We start from the raw sequence: 13417 nt of genomic DNA, 5'->3' as shown, positions 1-13417 counted from the left end.
TCCCTCTCTTCTGTCCATTTCCCTCTCCCCGCTTGTCTATCTCCATCTCCTCCTACCCTCTTCTATCTCCATGTTATCATCCGTATTCCAATAGGAGGTTGCTAGTTCTTACTCCCACAGTATTCCTTTGCAGGTAGTAATTAGAATGTGTATTAAGTTTCGTTGAAATAGATCCATGGGTATATGAGGAGCCTTCTACTCGTGGCTTTGCCTGCGAACGCACGTCACATATATTTCACGTGTTTCGTACGTATTTGTACACACTTGTACCTCTAGCGAATTTCGCCCTGCAGTTTCGTTTTCACGCAGCACAATGTTTGGTATGTCGTATTTCCTGAACTACTGGGTGGTTATAATTAAAGTGCAGCTACTCACAGAGGCCCAGTGTGGGCTGTATTACTGTACGGCAGTGAAACTTGGTGGATTTGGCAATCCGTTAATGCAGAACCGATGTTCGCTGAAAAAAAAAATTATTTCCAATTTTGGCCACCAGGCCCAATTCTGGCACTATACAACATCTCGTCGACGTCTTAGGTGCTCATATCGAACAAACTGTGTAAGCGCTCGTTAATAATAAAATCAAAGTCTGACCTTTTCTGCCCGCGTCCCGTTATTAATAAACTAATTCACAGCGTCGGAGTTGCACTTGGTAGCCAAACTAGGAGATTATAAATCGGTTCCTGGTTAACGCATTAGAATATTTACAACGTTCCGCTGCCATAAGATGATTAGAGACCGCAACGGACCTCTGCGAGTAGTTGCACTTCAATTATATCTGCCCGGAATGTGTGTTACCATGTTATAATTTTCTAGGTACAATCAACAAAATATTTGGATACTCTCTGTGAAATGTGTTGCGAGTAGAATATTGTAATAAAGAAGTAAGAAATTTAAAAGTCATGTATGATGCGGCAGTTTTTCACGCTTGTCAGGTTTCTAACGTCTTATCTCCTGAACTATGAGTCGCACAATGATATAATTTTGCAGGCAAATTCAGTGGAATACATGAGTATTGCCTGCAAAATCTGTCGCGAATAAAGTTAGTAGTAAAGAAGTAATGAAATATAACGTTGCCCGATGCGGCAGTTTAACTGCATGAACAGTGAAAATGTAATACGGGTGGGAGGGGGGGGGGGGGTTGAGGGAGGAGACCAAACAGCGAGGTCATCGGCCTCATCGGATTAGGGGAGGAAGTCGGCCGTGCAAAAGGAACCATCCCGGCATTTGCCTGGAGCGATTTAGGGAAATCACGGAAAACCTAAATCAGGATGGCCGGACGCGGGATTGAACCGTCGTCCTCCCGAATGCGTGTCCAGTGTGGATTCGAATAGGACTGAATAGTAGTTGTAGTGGACTCATCGATGCAGACAGTGGTAATGCCGATTGGTAATTTGTCGAAACAGCAATAAAAAGAGTTTGTGGAATCGATGGCCACACAGCATAAAAAATGGCGAAGCCAGTTTCATTTGACACTAAGTTTGTGATTGTGAAAGAAAGAGGAGAGGGGGGTTTTCACAAAGGGAATAAAAGAAAGTGCGTTGGCGCCTGATGGATTTGAAGCTCGAGTGGTTGGTACATCTGCCCTTATCAACGGTGTGCACTAGCTGGAGTGTACCATTTCCCTGATCTAAATAAGTTCGTATTTGGATTTTAAATGTAATGACGAGATAATGACATCTTTAGGTGGATATTTTGCAGACTTCAGAGAATTGCAATTCAGTGATTCAGTGTACTCACTGAAAAACGCCGATTTAAGTACGAGGGTGATTTGATAAGTCTCGTAAATCTTCATAAAGGCATGGAAGATCTTTATTGTGCCTTCATGGTTGGAAACTTGGTTATTCCAAACAGTGTTCGTTGTTGACGCCATCTGAGTTGATCAACGTGTAGACTGCGATTGAAAACGGAGAAAACTGTGTTTCGTACTGCTGTTAAGCATGTTCATTTGAAGGTTTGGACTGCCGCACAAAACAGACCTGAGTGGAATGAAGTTCATGGGGATTCTGCACTATCACCGAAGACCATTTACTTTCGGATTAATGAATTTAAACTTTTGTTCGACAAGTGCCGAAGACGAAGTGCGCTCCTGCCACCACAAAGGAAATAATTGACAAAACCCAAGATATGGTAATGCAAGACCACCAAATAAAAATTCGTGAGATTGCTGAGACTGCAGGCATCTCAACTGAACGAGTGAATCATAACCTGCACAGAGAATTGGCTATGAAGAAGCTGTGTACGAGGTGGATGCCGCGATTGGTCAGAGTCGACAAAAGTGCATCCTGCATAATATTTCAGCAAAATTTCTGACGATGCTTAATCGTAACCACCAAGAGTTTTGCACCAATTTGTGACCAGTGTGCTAGCCACTGCGGAAAATGTAATAAGCCTGAACTTTTTACCTTCTATCGATTTGTGGGGTTTGTTAGCGAGAAAAAGTTTCGTTGACATTTGAAATTATGCGTAAAGTTTGTTGCAAATCGCTAAGTGCTCTCACTCTCGAATATTGGATGAATGAAGTATGGGTGTTCACGCGTCTTGGAGTACACTTCTTTCTCACCCCCGCCCTCACTCCTTTCATAGGCAGGTAGTTCTCATTCGCACAGCAACAATGTGTAGCAAGTTTGGTTGGTATCGGTCCAGTGGTTTAGGAGGAGATAACGAACATATGTACCTACATACATACTTTTTGATAATACGTAGTGATTGACTTCCAAAACGCTTTAGACTCGCTGCCACGTTGTCGACAAACAACCAAGAAACGATTATACGGAGCTGCTACAGGGTGGCCACAAACAATGAAAAGCTTTTACGGATGTTGCGGGATAGGTTGTGCTGAGAAATAATAGTTAAGAAGAGAATTAGAGATGATGATGTCCACCCCAAATCCTGTATCATGTCAGTGATACTCTCTCCCCTATTTCTAGTTAATAAAAAATGTTCTACCCTTTTTTGAACTTTCTCGATGTACTCCGTTAATCCTATCTGGTCAGGATCCCAGACCGCGCAGCAGTAATCCAAAAGAGGACGGACAAGCGTAGTGTACGCAGTCTCTTTAGTAGAGCTGTTCCATCTTGTGAGTGTTCTGCCAATAAAACACAGTCTTTGGTTAGCCTTTCCCACAACATTTTCTGTGTGCTTTTCCAACTTAAGTTGTTCCTAATTGTAGCTCATAGGTATTTGGTTGAATTTACGGCCTTTAGATTAGACTGATTTATTGTGTAACCGAAGTTTAAAGGACTCTTTTTAGCACTCATGTGGATGACCTCACACTTTTCATTATTTAGGGTCAATTGCCAATTTTTGCACCCGTCATTATATATATATATATACACTCTAATCACTAAAAATCGATGAGGTTTGGAGATCCTTTTTTTACTTCTCGTGCAATAAACATCTTCTGTTTCTTCATTGTTTCTGTAACTATAAACGTGCAAAATCACTGTTATTCTTAAATGGTCACGACAATTTTAGTGAATAGGTTATAGAATGCCGACGTAACCCTTTCGACCTAATCGTAATTCGACTAATCAATCACATACACAAGTATTTATACTACGTCCCATCATCCACTACTCGGAAAACTGACTGCCATTTGAATCAAAAGAAGACCCAGAGTCAAAATATAGAATGAAAGAAAATATGGTTTGGTGTCCGCACGTGACGCCAATTTCTCGTTGTGGATTTCCTATAACTAATGTAACATTTACACGCAGCCTATTATAATTCCGTTTGGGACTGAAGCCGCACCGTTTCTCCTTAAAAAGTGATGTTAATATCCAAAACAGTGAAAAACGAATGTAAACAGTATCTTATTTCAATCTCTGCACATGTTTCAACGGCCTTCGAGGGCTTTTAAGTTAGCGCAGCGTACATGTAACGCAGACATGCCTGCAAAGAGCAACATGACTTGCGCTGTAGAGTCGCGAGGTCAAGGCGATCACCCATGTCGTCAACACACACACACACACACACACACACACACACACACACAGATAGAGGGGGGGGGGGCGTCGCAGAACGAAGAGGCGTCAACACGTGGCAACGACCGCTACTGCTGATGTGCTCTTTGCCAACAATGAATGTGGGCAGTTCAGTGCGCTCTTTCAGTGTGAATTTACTAAAAATGCGTGGCATATACACATATGTAAGTTCCGATAAATCTGAATCCCTCATATCAGGAAGACTAGGCTAGAGGGCCCGATTACCTGAGGTACTGTGTGGTACCTTGCTTCTATCAGGCGGCTACAGACACGCCAAAGGAAACGTATCACATTGCGAGACTCCACACGGACAAGGCACAACCAAATTCTGCTCGTGTACAGCTCACCCCATACATGCTGTGATTGACAGTGCATATGTTATTCGAGTAAGTCTCGAGAGAGTACTATTCTTATCTTTATACTCCTGTGGATGTTTCAGCGAATTTAATTGGTCTAACTCCAGCCTATAGAGCGCACCCAGCTCACGACGATCCTCGAACCACTTTGAAACCGTAATTTAAACTATTTTGCGAGACAGCATGAAGTGGGGGGAGGGGGGAAGCTTCGGAAGGACACAGATCAATTTCAGAGGCGACAAAACCTATTCCCATTTCTCCGTTTTCCCATCATTCGTTGCCGAGAAAGTGATAGTTTTCCAAAAGTGCACACATGCTGCAGACAACGTGTCTTTCTACATGAGAATTGTGATTTATGGGAATGACAATTCATCTCAAAACAATGTCACTGGAGTATAGGAGGCAGGACAATACCTGATTCGGGTAGTACAAGTGCCTAACGCAAACAAACCGAATTAGGACCCTGGTTCATTCATCGTAACATCCTTCCTAAAGTCTCGCACTTATGCTTTGTTCTAATGTGTGTGAATTACTAACGGACCAAACTGCTGAGGTCATCGGTCCTTCGATTTACACACTACTTGAACTAGCTTGTGCTAAAAACACCACATACACCCAATGCCCAAGGGAGGACTCGAACCTCTGGCGGGAGGGGCCGCGCGATCAGCGACATGGCGCCTCGAACCGCGCGTCCCTTATGCTTTGCATTGCTTCCTCCTGTTGACATGCTTGCGCAGGCAGCTATTTTCTTCGGCAGAAATGTTCGAGGACACTTAAAAACGGAACGCGTGAAGATACGAAGACTGAAGAGACACCTGCAGCAATTCAGAAATTATTGGGAAAGTTGAAACAATACAGTAATACTAGTCTAGCAGAAACGAAATATACTCCAGAGCTGTGTTGTTTTTATGACGCTTTGTCGCGAAACAAAAAACGCTCGTAGCTGAAACTCACACGTCAGTGTATATTTTGAAAGGTGCACACAGAAGACGAAAAAACGGACTTTGGATGTTAACTCAGGAACAGCCATTCTTGAACTCTGCTACTCAAAGGGACACGGGAAAAGAGAATTAAAATGCTGTAAGACTGATTGCTAAATTTAGTGTAGAGAAGAAAAATAAGCTCAAACGTTTGTACTTCCCACAACAATCCAGCGTTTCTGAACGAACCACACACACGTCGTTCTGGAGCTTATTCAGAAACATCAACAAGAGAACTTTTCGATGTTTATTAATCTTATCACTTCTAAGGGGAAACAAAACAGTTGGTTTTTGAGTGTCACCATAGTAGTTCAGTCAAGAAAGAATCAGATCGTGAGTAGACTCGACTCTCGTGCAAAAGTTACGAGAAGATATTTTGGATGTTGTCTACAACTATTTTGCACTCTTTGTACTCTACAAGCACTCTGCAAACGGGGAAGATCTTCACTAGCCATCACATAGGCCTTTGACGTAATCAAATGAGGTAGCAATTTTTCGACGACAGTTCATTTACTTGATGATTCAATAGGTGCAATAATCACAATTAAAACCAGCGGACAACACTAATACTAAGTTATGAATATTCAGACTTTGCAGATAATTGGTTTGTAGTCGCCGCATGTTACACTATTGTGAGTATCTTCATAATTTTTGCGAAAGAAGATACAGACGTAAACACAGCTGTAAAGTGAAGAATCGTCTGTCGATGATTGTTCAAATGGCTCTAAGCACTATGGGACATAACATCTGAGGTCATCAGTCCCGTAGACTTAGAAATACTTAAACTTAACTAACCTAATGACATCACACCATCATCATCCATGCCCGAGGCAGGATTCGAACCTGCGACCGTAGCAGCAGCGTGGCTCCAGACTGATGCGCCTAGAACCGCTGGGCCACAGTGGCCGGCGTCCGTCGAAGAAAATAAGTAAGCGGTACGTTTATTTTTTAACAGTACCGTATCTTCACAAAGAAGCCGTTGCTCGTCAATTTCAATGTGGCTTTCGTGTAATTAGTCTGGCACTTGCAACCCTAGTCATCGGTCACAATCATCATCTTGCGCCTCTAGAGACCCACACCAGTAATTAGAGCCACATCTTCTACGGAACAAGATCAGTCTCGTAAAGGGATGCAGTGCGCGCGGAATTCATACTGAAGCATATCAAGGATATCTAAAACTAGCCAGCAAATACGGTACCCACTCCGTCCCTCAGCGCTGACGATGCCTTTTCTAAATTATTAAGACATGCAGTAAACAGCTCTCCTCCTTAGTGATATGTGTAACCTTCCGCTGAGATCTATGTAATTTCACGTAACATTTCAGAGGTTACGAACAAATTATCGAGCAGGTTTCGGTTGTAAAACCTGTAGTAGTGGATCAACTCAAGATTTTAGTTTTTTAATTATTTTTTACAGCGCTTAGTAGGCCGCATACGAATCGATTATCACATGTATAATTATACGATTCATTCTATCTATGTAATTATCAGTCACCAACAAACTTTTTTGACATCAGATGCGGGACGGGTCGGGTAAAGATATTGTCACTGGTATTTTCATTCACTTGTAACAACTTATGAAATGTTTATTGTTACAACAAGGAAAAACGCTAACACAGGCATCTAGGAACCATTAGCGGTGTACTGCCACCCAATCTCCTCGCTGATCAAACGCGGGCGACTTTAACATTCATTCCAAGCTTGTAACGATTATCGTTTCGAGCAAGAGCGTGCTCCAACTACACAAGCTACATACCGTTCAACATGCCGAGTACTATTATCCCTACCAGAGGGAATTATGTTTTCAATTTATGATCCATTCCAAAAGCAGTTCAGTTAGAAGACAGAGAGGATCATTAAGGAATATCGCGAATGGTACATTTCCCCTATTATACAAATGGACGGAAGCCCCCCCGTATTTCGTGTGACACGCTGAGAGTAGATAGTTTTCAGTTTGGGGGCTAGGAGTCGACTACGTTTCTCCGCTGAGTGTATCGTTTACAGATTACGTCTTGATTAAATTTCTGGGTGTTTAAGTGGAATAGGGCATACGGAGCAGAGGGACAGTTTCTTTCGACTATTACTGAGGGACCTGAGTGAAATTTTTTCGGTAATGTCAACGCTATAAGTTGGAAATTACTGATACACTGTTAGTAAGACTAATTTTCATTCATACTACTTTAAACAGACTTTTTTTTTTCTCTCCGATGGAATGATTTCAAACTGAAGAATGGTAACAGAAAACTGTGAACGCCACACACTTTTTACTTATATTCCAACCTGACTGTTAGCGTAAGAGTCCGTCATAATGAAACAATTAACTGTCTGCCAAAGACCATATGCAGCGAGGACCAAGATAAAGTTTGAAATATTTTGTCCATAATAGACTGCTTGTCAAAGGCTGCCACAGATTAACTAATGCACAAAGCGATACTCGATCTACTGTTTCAGCTACTTAAAGACCACGACATATTTAAAAGCCATACCATCACGATCAGGTGGTTTAAAAACTTTTTACACCGTGAGATTTGTTTGTGACGAACATATTTGTTGTTTACATATTTAAATGTCACAATGTATTGCAAGTCTTACAGAGCAAAGTTGTTAGCTCTCACACAGATTCTGTTCATTGGTGAGAGAGATAACTGAAACATAAGCAAAGAACATGTGGCAAGGAAGATGGACTCAATGAGAATAACTCGAAGTGTGTATAGTTTATTCTTATAACGACATGGAGAAAGCGGGGCCTCACGTGAATACTAACCTCTCATTAGGCGTCTCTCCTCTGGCAGACACACAGGCCGGAAGGAGATGTGGCACGCCTTCATTGAAAACGTCCGATTCTGGCCACACGATTTCATCATCGCTGTAACACTGTTCCCTTTGCTGAACGCTGCACAGACTCTTGCAAGTTCCCTGATCTTTATGAATCAGCTAGTGTTGTGAAATTTGACGCTAAATGTAATAGAAACTCACAGGAGAAAAGCATGTTGCGCCAACGATGCGTGGTCCACGGACTACATTCACACTTTTAAGTTATGCTGCTGCGCAGGTGAAAGTGGAAAGCATACCGCCAGTCATCAGTAACACGTTATGTTTTGAAGCGCAAGGGCTTGACGCTGCTGTTTCTATACCGGTTACCGATCAAAAAATAGGCTGAGCTTTGCTATCAGTGGCAGGTCATGATTCCGCCGCGGGCAGTGACCTTTGGCCAGCTTGATACGGGACGAGACTGGTGTTCTGAAACCATTACTACCAGGCGGCAGTGACAGTTTGCTGCACATCCGGCACTTGTATGACAATATTTTTTGTACCATTACCACTTCCAGTTGTCCTAGTAACCTACACATTGACACAAGATCCAATTAGTGTTCTCAAGAGACCTTCAGCAGCTGTACTCACTCAGAACACAGGAGACTGTTCGGCATTTAATTCGAGCATTCTTGCGCGGGGCGAATGCAGGAACTCAATTTCAATGAATCGTACTATACTACGAGTGAGGTTTACTGTAATTGAACTCAGGTAGGGTGTAAACTTTCCTAGTGTTCCAACACGCTTACCGTTGTGCTATATCATTATTTTACTGACTAATCACAAACACGAAGGGCGTTCAATGACCAATGCAACACATTTTTCTCTGAATGCAGGTTTTTTTTTTTCTGGATTCCGATACACCACATTATTCTCCACTCTTCTGGCCACTAGAACACTACTTTTCAACACATTCTCCGTTCAATGCGACAGCCTTACGCCACATTCCTGTGAGGGAAATTATGCCCGAATGGTACCACTTTACAGCAACCGCCCCATCATTCACACAGTGGATGAGGAAGAACAGTCGAATGAAGCATTCTGAGCTCCTCTCAGGTGCTCCGACTTGTTTGAGGCCTCGCGTAGTCATGGAGAGATTCGTTTGCATTTTTTGGCGACGAACTCGCTGAAGTTCATCGCAGGAGTCACAGCTGTGTGCGGCTGGCTTGCACGCGAGAGACAGGACAGGTTTGCATGACCTTGTTGGGATGATGGCAGTAGCCTCGCGGAACGACTCACCGGGATTTTGTTCACTGCCAGTCTCCGTAGACATTTTGCAGGCGCCTACGGATATCTGCGATGCTCTGGATTTCCGTCAAACGAAACTCAGTTACAGCTCTCTGCTTGTAATGCACTCTCCGTTAAATACGCCATTTTGAAGTCTACGTTTAGCGCTGCCACGTATCGACTTCGCAAAACTATAGGGCAGGGCTTCCCAAAGTGTGGTCCGCGGACCCCTTAGGGGTCCGCCATCTCTTTCTAGGGAGTCCGCAGCCACCTTTCACCAAATCTTGTACAATAATGAGTAAAATTATTGAATAAAAATGTGAAAATCAAATCCATAACTACTTTTTTTTCGTGTGAAAAACGTGTGCTTTTACTTCAGGTCGTATTCCCAAGCAGCCTTTGCGGTTCCTAAGTGAGAACGCATACACAGTTTAGTGCCGGAGAATGCGGCTTCTCTGATCGACTGTTTCGCAACAATACGGGGGTCGTTTGTGCGCCGGCTCACGGCGCTAGATGCGGTGAAACCTTGCGCAGAGCAAGCTTTGTCGACCAATCACAGCGCTCGCTGGCACGTATGCGGCCCCAGGCATCGTTAAATGTTAAACTTGCTTTTTCAGTGCTCTACCTATTTCATAAGTCGATTTTTGACCAGTTTATTACTTGTAACATGGATCCGTGGCTGAAGTCAGGATCACTGAAGAAGGGTGCGGTTTCTCCATCGCCTTCACAACAAGGGAAGTTTCCAGTTGAAATGAATGAGGAGGGAGGACGACCAAAGCAAGAACAATCACAAGAAGCTCCAAAGAGTATTGAATCTCGGAGTTAGGAGGGGGGGAGGGGGGGGGGTCATTGGGAACATGGCACTTGCATTAAGAAGCTTTCAGTTCCATGGGTTTCGCTCTGAAATTTAAAGTTACTGTGCTCTTGACTGACTAGGGGTCCGCTATGGATTTTCGACTGTAGAAGGGGTCCGCCAGCTGAAAAGGTTGGGAAGCCCTGCTATAGGGAAGAAACAGGAATATTCCGCGATGTCCCACCTGCTATAGGGAAGAAACAGGAATATTCCGCGATGTCCCACAACAAATTCCGCATTTTTCAACCGCAACTGACCGAGAAAAAAATGTATTGCATTGCTTACTGAACGCCCTCGTACGTGTACTGGAACACTTTTACATAGCCCAAATAACCAGTAACAATTTTAAAAAGAACAGATCGTGAAATTTCAGGAAAGCATAGCTCTGTCCATCGATAGTTAAACGTCTATGTCGCTGGAATTTTTCCTCATACCTTGATTCGAGTTCGTCAGTCGCAAATGAAGGCCGGTCTGAACGTTATTCAAAATGATTCAAATGGTTCTAAGCACTTTGGGACTTAACATCTGTAGTCGTCAGTCTCCTAGACTAAGAACTATGTAGTCATCAGTCTCCTAGACTAAGAACTACTTAAACCTAACTAACCTAAGGACATCACACACATCCATGCCCGAGGCAGGATTGGTTCAAAATGGCTTTGAGCGCTATGCGACTTAACTTCTGAGGTCATCAGTCGCCTGGAACTTAGAACTAATTAAACCTAACTAACCTAAGGACATAACACACATCCATACCCGAGGCAGGATTCGAACCTGCGACCGTAGCGGTCGCTCGGCTTCACACTGTAGCGCCTAGAACCGCGGGGCCACTCCGGCCGGCGAGGCAGGATTCGAACCTGCGACCGTAGCAGCAGCGCAGTTCCGGATTGAAGCGCCTAGAACCGCTCTTCCACAGCGGCCGGCTCTGAACGTTGTTCATCATGAATATTTGCACTTCCCCCATTAAACATGATGCACCGTTTCGAACTGACGATTCGTTCATCACATTCTCAGGGTATAGGTGGGTGGAGGGGGAGAATTGTGCAGCTCGTCAGTTCAAAAGGTTCTTTACGTTTAGAATGCCACCCGCATAAGCGTGTACTTGCCACAAATTAACTGGTTACACCGCCTTTTCGTTAAAATAGCGTCTCCGTGCAAGTTATGGAGACCCCAGTGAAACACCGACCCCGGTGACGCGTCGGGGCAGTACTCTGGCCAGTGCCCGCCAATGGGCGGCTGCCAGACTACGGTGCAGCGCTGGGAACCGAGGACGAAGCTCGAATACCGCGCAGCTGCTCAGTATGCTCCGCGCCCACGAATTCCTACAGTGTCGCTCATGGCCGCCGGTGCGCTATGAATAATTCTTTTCTCTCCCATCAAGGACTCTTGGCATCGTAAAAGAAGAGGGGAAGGGTGGATGTAAAAAAGAGCGAACACGGATGTTGCTTCTACTCAAGGAATTGTGCACAAACTGACACGTTCCTTCTAGGCTCTTTCCAGAATGCATCCACATGCTTTCTCGATATCCATCTCAAACAACGCATACACTTTTACAACACGAATCATCTTCCACGTGCCACGAGCGAAAGTCATGAAATCTAAAGGGTGGTCTGAAAGCCGCACATTTACTAAGCACGAACCATTAGAAATTGCTCTTGTGTTCGTCCAACAGAGAATTAGCTTCAGCAGTCGCCACATAAACTCTGTAAGACCCATCCAAACCGCGAAAGGGAGCATGGAGTGGATAAAAGCAGGGGGAAAGAACTTCTCCAGCATTCGGTCGAAGTGTTTCTGGGAAACAACAGCAAATTTAATGAAACTGGACAAGAGAAACTCAAAACTCGTGCATTACGCATACGAGTCCCAACTTCCTAGTACTGCATCACCTTTGCCGATTGGTACTGAAGTAGCCGATTTTCCGGCACGAAGTAATACTGTGCAGAGCAAATGACAACGTTTGTCTAAAGAATCAGCAAGCATTTCAAACTAAATAGTTAGTGCATAAAAAAACCTGCACATGAATGTATCCTGTATGACAAATGCTAAAGAAAAATATTACAGTATATTGTAGCTTCTGTTTACGTGAAGTATTCCGCTATCAAAAGTCCCAATTATTTACGCCACACGTCAGGAATTCCCTGTAATTAATAGAAGCAGGATACATTTACAGACACAACATATTCCTTTCGTTCGTCAATGGATCTTTAACATCCTGATGGTTTTACTCATCAGAGCAACACGTCCCCCGAGAACGTCCAATGTTCCCTATTCAGGATTTAGATCCTGTGAACATAAGAAGCTCTTTATTCCCACAATGTTCAAATCAGCTCTCTATTCGCGCAATATTCTGTCTTCTTCGTCTCTGTAAAGAGAGTGTTTTTTTGGGCTCGAGAACTGTCTATGTTCTTCGTATGTTCATGCTAGTCGTGACTTTTAAAATGTGTCTCGTTTGTTGAATAACTCGTCTTAAACCACGGACCTTACCGCTGTGGAGTGGCTTGCGTGCCTCAGCAATACAGACAGCTGTACCGTAGTTGCAACCACAACAGAAGAGTATCTGTGGATACGACAGCCAAGAGTATGATTTCTGAAGAGGGGCAGCTGCCTTTTCAATAGTTACTGGGGGAACAGTCTACATGATTGCCTGATCTGGCCTTGTAACACCAGCCATCTGGACCTTGTAGTGCTGGCATTGCGAACGGCTGAAAGCAAGGGAATACCTCTGCAGTTATTTTTTCCGGGTGTATGCTGCTCTACTGCACTGTTAAATGATGATGACATCCACTTGGGTAAAATATTCTGGAAGTAAAACAGTTCCCCGTTCGAATCTCCGGGCGAGAGGTACGCGGGAAGATGCCGTCAAGAGAAGCAAAACTAGCATTCCACGGCTCGGAGTGTGGAATGTTAGAGACCTCAATCGGGCAGGTACGTTACAAAATTAAAAAAAGAAAATGGATAGGCTGAGGTCAGATATTGTGTGAATTAGTGAAGTTCGGTGGCAGAAGGAGCAGAACTTCCGCCCAGGTGAGCACAGGATTATAAATACAAAATCAAATAAAATTTATAGGTCAACTACACTCACGCTCATAAATTAAGGATAATTGCAGAATGTGGTGCCACACAACGTGGCACTACATGAAACTGGCACTAACAGCATAGGCACATAGGGAACACACACGACACAGATCTGTAAGTCCACGGTATTGGTGAT

General features: G+C 43.7%; 1 protein-coding gene across 8 annotated transcripts in view; it reads right to left on the bottom strand.

The window, feature by feature from the left end:
• Positions 1-13417, bottom strand: part of LOC126482314 (cation-independent mannose-6-phosphate receptor) — a 768212-nt gene that overhangs the window by 271667 nt on the left and 483128 nt on the right. The window lies entirely within an intron of this gene.

This window comes from Schistocerca serialis, chromosome 1 (assembly GCF_023864345.2).
Source record: "Schistocerca serialis cubense isolate TAMUIC-IGC-003099 chromosome 1, iqSchSeri2.2, whole genome shotgun sequence".
NCBI classification, from domain to species: Eukaryota; Metazoa; Arthropoda; class Insecta; order Orthoptera; family Acrididae; genus Schistocerca; species Schistocerca serialis.
Note: the sequence above shows the minus strand (reverse complement) of the source record. Positions and strands in the feature narration are given on the sequence as shown.